Source organism: Pristiophorus japonicus, chromosome 3 (assembly GCF_044704955.1).
Source record: "Pristiophorus japonicus isolate sPriJap1 chromosome 3, sPriJap1.hap1, whole genome shotgun sequence".
Classification (NCBI taxonomy): domain Eukaryota; kingdom Metazoa; phylum Chordata; class Chondrichthyes; family Pristiophoridae; genus Pristiophorus; species Pristiophorus japonicus.
In genome coordinates, this window is record NC_091979.1 from 279979400 (window position 1) to 279985535 (window position 6136).

At 40.0% G+C, this 6136-nt stretch overlaps 1 pseudogene; it reads left to right on the forward strand.

Moving 5' to 3' along the window:
- Nucleotides 1-815: 815 nt before the first annotated feature.
- On the forward strand, nt 816-994 carry LOC139260455 (U2 spliceosomal RNA; annotated as a pseudogene).
- The last annotated feature ends 5142 nt before the right edge of the window (nt 995-6136 follow it).

Sequence of the window (6136 nt, forward strand, 5' to 3'; positions counted from 1 at the left end):
ATGTGGAATAAAGAATTGAATTTAGAGAATTCTGTTAGAAACGTTAAATTTAAATAAAATTCGAACTGTGAGTTTATTTTTAAAAGTTGTTGTTTGTCCTTTGAGACGGTGGTTCTTAAACTGGAAAAATCACCAGTAACATTAACCTAACCTAGTAACATTAATTAAACTTTATTAGTGATGTGCTTCAGCACTGCTCAGATCGGACCTCCGTCTGATGTGGTAAACGTTGTTTTTTAAATTTGGGATCTGACAGTTATGCGCAGAATGCTTCTGTACAGCTTCCGGTAACCTCGGTTCATTGGAAGGAGTCACTCCGTATTTTTAATGAGTACCATAGTGCTCCATTGGATCCAACTAAATGACCCACAATAGCAAAAGGTTTGAACACCATCTACACGAGAGCCAGCAGGTTGGCCTTCCAAACGGTATTTGTTATATTATAAATAAAAGTATTTTGCCGATATGCCTGTGTTTTTTTAAACTTTACAGATATGGGTAGTTCTATTTGCTGCAGTTTCACATTTGCCACTATGTAAAGTTATTCAAAATAAATCAACAAATTCCCCCACAATACATCACATTTTAATTTGGCTAATGAGAACATTATGCTATTATTTATAATTTTTCTTTGGTAAGTAATTTTTGTGTTTGTTCCCCTTTCTCTGACTTGCCATGCTGCACAAACAGAGTCTGTACCGTCTCTTAGACCTCTGCCATTAGTGCTCTGCAGACGCTGCTCATAAACATCGAGTACATTGTCAGCATCACACTAAAAATCAAGTGTTGCCTCTCAGCTGTTTCCTGGTGAGATATTTGCTTCTCGGCCTTTTGGCTAAGATCAAGTGTAGTATCTGTTCTTATCAGTTTAATATCCCCTATGGGGACATGATATTGAATTGATTTTTGGACAGGGAGCTGGATCAGGGGCATGCCCCGTCCACTCCATGCACCGACCTGGTATTGCAATATTTCCAGGAACGGTGCAACTTCGCCTCTCGGCCTTTTGGCCTAAGATCAAACACATTGGCGCAAAGTGATCTTTGGCGTTAGAGTTGATCTGGAACGAAATTGGAAAAAAAAAAATTAAAATAAATAAAAGCAAAATAAATATGCCCACTGAAGTAATTACAGCTGCAAGAATTGGCACAACACTGTTAATTAGGCATATTTGAATTGAAAAATGTGGTGCTTTATTTAAAATCTATACTTCACAGCACTACAGAATAGGTCACACAAATATTCATCCCAGAGTTTTTCAATCATGCATGATGCCTAGTTAAACATAAAAACATAGAAAATAGGTGCAGGCCCTTCGAGCCTGTACCACCATTCAATATGATCATAGTTGATCATGCAACTTCAGTTATCCGTTCCTGCTTTCTCTCCATACCCCTTGATCCCTTTAGCCATAAGGGCCACATCTAACTCCCTTTTGAACATATCTAACAAACTGGCCTCAACAACTTTCTGTGGCAGAGAATTCCATAGGTTCACAATTCTCTGAGTGAAGAAGTTTCTCCTCATCTCGGTCCTAAATGGCTTATCCCTTATCCTTAGACTGTGACCCCTGGTTCTGGACTTCACCAACATCAGGAACATTCTTCCTGCATCTCACCTGTCCAATCCCGTCAGAATTTTATATGTTTCCATGAGATCCCCTCTCATTCTTCTAAATTCCAGTGAATATAAGCCTAGTCAATCCAGTCTTTCTTCATATGTCAGTCCTGCCATCCCGGGAACCAGTCTGGTGAACTTTCGCTGCACTCCCTCAATAGCAAGAATGTCCTTCCTCAGATTAGGAGACCAAAACTGTACACATTATTCAAGGTGTGGCCTCACCAAGGCCCTGTACAACTGCAGTAAGACCTCCCTGCTCCTATACTCAAATCCTCTCGCTATGAAGGCCAATGTGCCATTTGCCTTCTTTACCGCCTGCTGTACTGCATGCCAACTTTCAATGACTGATGTACTATGACACCCAGGTCTCGTTGCACCTCCCCTTTTCCTAATCTGTCATCATTCAGATAATATTTTTCCTACCTGTTTTTGCCACCAAAGTGGATAACCTCACATTTATCTACATTATACTGCATCTGCCATGCATTTGCTCACTCACCTAACCTCTCCAAGTCACCCTGCAGCCTCTTAGCATCCTCCTCACAGCTCACACTGTCACCCAGCTTAGTGTCATCTGCAAACTTGGAGATATTACATTCAATTCCTTAGTCTAAATCATTAATGTATATTGTAAATAGCTGGGGTCCCAGCACTGAACCTTGCGGTACACCACTAGTCACTGCCTGCCATTCTGAAAAGGACCCGTTTATTCCTACTCTTTACTTCCTGTCTGCCAAACAGTTCTCTATCCATGTCAATACATTACCCCCAATACCAGGTGCTTTAATTTTGCACACTAATCTCTTGTGTGGGACCTTGTCAAAAGCCTTTTGAAAGTCCAAATACATCACATCCACTGGTTCTCCCTTGTCCACTCTACTAGTTACATCCTCAAAAAATTCTAGAAGATTTGTCAAGCATGATTTTCCTTTCATAAATCCATGCTGACTTGGACCGATCCGGTCACTGCTTTCCAAATGTGCTGCTATTACATCTGTAAAATTGATTCCAACATTTTCCCCACTACCGATGTCAGGTTAATTGATCTATAATTCCCTGTTTTCTCTCCCCCTCCTTTTTAAGAAAGTGGTGTTACATTAACTACCCTCCAATCCATACGAACTGATCCAGAGTCTATAGAATGTTGGAAAATGACCACCAATGCATCCACTATTTCTAGGACCACTTCCTTAAGTACTCTGGGATGCAGACTATCAGGCCCTGGGGATTTATCGGCCTTCAATCCCATCAATTTCCCTAACACAATTTCCTGACTAATAACGATTTCCTTCAGTTCCTCCTTCTCGCTAGACCCTAGGTCCCCTATTATTTTCGGGAGGTTATTTGTGTCTTCCTTAGTGAAGACAGAACCAAAGTATTTGTTCAATTGGTCTGCCATTTCCTTGTTCCCCATTATGACTTCACCTGATTCTGACTGCAAGGGACCTACATTAGTCTTCACTAATCTTTTTCTCTTCACATACCTATAGAAGCTTTTGCAGTCAGTTTTTATGTTCCCTGTAAGCTTACTCTCGTACTCTATTTTCCCCCTCCTAATTAAATACTTAGTCCTCCTCTGCTGGATTCTAAATTTCTCACAGCCCTCAGGTTTGCTGCTTTTTCTGGCCAATTTATATGCCTCTTCCTTGGATTTAACACTATCCCTAATTTCCCTTGTTAGCCACGGTTGAGCCACCTGCCCCTTTTTATTTTTACGCCAGGCAGGGATGTACAATTGTTGTAGTTTATCCATGTGATCTTTAAATGTTTGCCATTGCATATCCACCGTCAACCCTTTAAATATCATTCGCCAGTCTATCCTAGCCAGTCTATCTTATACCAGTTTAGGACAGAGACAATCACATTTTGATTTTAACAATTTGGTTGAAACATGAATGCTCACTGCAATGCCCTACCTCTCTGCTCCAAATCTTCTTTATCATTTAGAATTAGTTAAATGTTAAACCATCTTCCTCATTCGAAAGAGAAGATCGGGCATCTGCTAACATCAGGCACAAATGGGTATAAACACCCATTATTTATCTTAATTACAATTTAGTTTGAGGTCCTGACTGAAGGTATCATTAGAGGAGAAATCAGTAGAAAACAAGTTGTTTACAGAATACCAAATAAACTAGAAAGCATCGCATGTTATTTTTCAGTACAACTGTTCCGTCCTCTCACATGATACTCTCCCGATCATATAACCTGAAGCTATGGCTCAAACCTCAGTGGCTTGATGCTGGTAAAGCAAATAGTGGCAGTAGTAACACAAGATATAGAGGGGCCTACACTAGTTTTATATTGTCTTAAGTCCTAATGCTCAAATGGAAAAACTTGACGATTGTTAGCCTGTTTTATTGTTATCAACAACATGAAACAGGAGTGTGCTAGATGCATAGTGCAACAGACTGTAAACCTTTTAAGCTTTGCTGCCACAGTTTATCACGCTGGCAGAATAAGGTTGTGTTATAGCCCAGTAACAAACTGTTACACATCTTTCATCTCTATAACTTTGAAATTACACTGTGCACGCATTAATGTATGAGGGCTTTATGTGTCTGTATGACATTCCTCTGTCAGCTATGTTAATGGAGGCATTAGCCCATTTTAAATAAAGGAATTTTATATCAACGCATTAAGCACTCGTGTGCTAATACCCGTACAGCATAATTTCAAAGCCCACACAATTAAAGGGATAATGATGGGTGATCTCATTCATTCTATGCAGTGTACGATTTCTGTGAAACATGTTTCCACTCATTCCGTGGTGATTACCTTATTACTATGTTCGTTAGATTAGGAATTTATTTTTAAAAAAATTCCAAAGTCTTTAAAAGGATGCTTAAGAGTTGGCTGGATTGTAATGCAACATAATCTCCCAGATAAGCCAAATTTCAATTTTCAACAAAACTGTATGAAAACAACTGCTTTGATTATTCTGTTGAAACTCACATAATGCAAATCAAGGAGAAATTAAAACAATATTTTATCATAACAGCAGACTTGATCCTTTGGGTCAGAAATTCCATTTTTGTTCATAGCGATATTTTTCCGTCAGAAATACGCTATGACTGTACTACTGCTACGAGGCCTGACATTCGGGATAAAATGTGCCCAGCGGTAAAAATCGGCGTTGCACGAGGATTTGTGGTGCAAACTGCAAATTTTCTGCAACTTTTCTCCGAGGCCGATCCCGCTGCGAGTTGGGCCTAGGGAGGGGGAAAAACACCCCCTAAAAAATTGCAAAAAACAAAAAATAAAAAAATCACAAAACATTCACAAGACACTTAACTATTGAATTGCTGCAAAAGAATTAAAAAATAAAAACTTTAACTTACCTTTTTTGAAGGTCATCATTGTTCCAAGGGCTGCAACGCAGGTTTTTCCTGGGTGTTTTTTTTCGTCCTATGACACTGTGAGCCACATTTTTGGCGAAAGCGGTATTTCGAGTCTGGCACTCCGGCGGTCTGCTCCCCAGCGGTACTTAAAAATCACCGGCGCAAGACTTCCCAGTTCGCCGTTGCGAAATATCAGCAAAAAAATGGACACAAGGTGAGGGAATTTTCAGCCCTTTAAGTATAATGTCAAATGACTTTTATATGACCTGATAATATGCAAATGTTTTCTATTACGGATCAGTTGAAGAGATGCCTCTTCACATACTTGGAATGTGGAAACATTAAAAGTACAAACAGGGCAAAATACAGAACAATTTTTAGTTAACAATGTTTTGGGCCCGAAAATCAACAACTTGGCGCCCACTACTGCCCAATTAGCACCTAGAAATACAAGTTTCGGCAAAAAAAATACATTTACTGCCCAGATACCACCCGGTGGTAAACTCCACAGTCATTACCGCCAGGCGGTATTCGATACTGTCTGCCCATATATTACCACCCAAATACCGCCCAAAATGGAAGTTTCATAATTAAGATCTGTTTACCACCAGACCTTAATACCATCCTGAAAAAGCAGGTCTTACTAGATCTTAAGTGGATCTTAAGTGGGCAGTATGGACACAGAGCTGACAGGTATAATTGTTTCACAGATGTGTGGCACGTTTGATATTACACAGATCTTTATTGTTCTCCACTCGCTTGACAAGGTTGATGCAGGGAGGATGTTTCCACTGATGGGGGAGACTAGAACTAGAGGGCATGATCTTAAAATAAGGGGCCGTCCATTTAAAACTGAGATGAGGAGAAATGTCTTCTCTCAGAGGGCTGTAAATCTGTGGAATTCGCTGTCTCAGAGAGCTGTGGAAGCTGGGACATTGAATAAATTAAGACAGAAATAGACAGTTTCTTAAACGATAAGGGGATAAGGGGTTATGTAGAGCGGGCGGGAAAGGGGAGCTGAGTCCATGATCAGATCAGCCATGATCTTATTGAATGGCGGAGCAGGCTCGAGGGGCCATATGGCCTGCTCCTGCTCCTATTTCTTATGTTCTTATATTCCACAGTTTGATGTATTTTTAAATGGATTGGTTTTCTAGTATTTTCTAGTGTAAGCT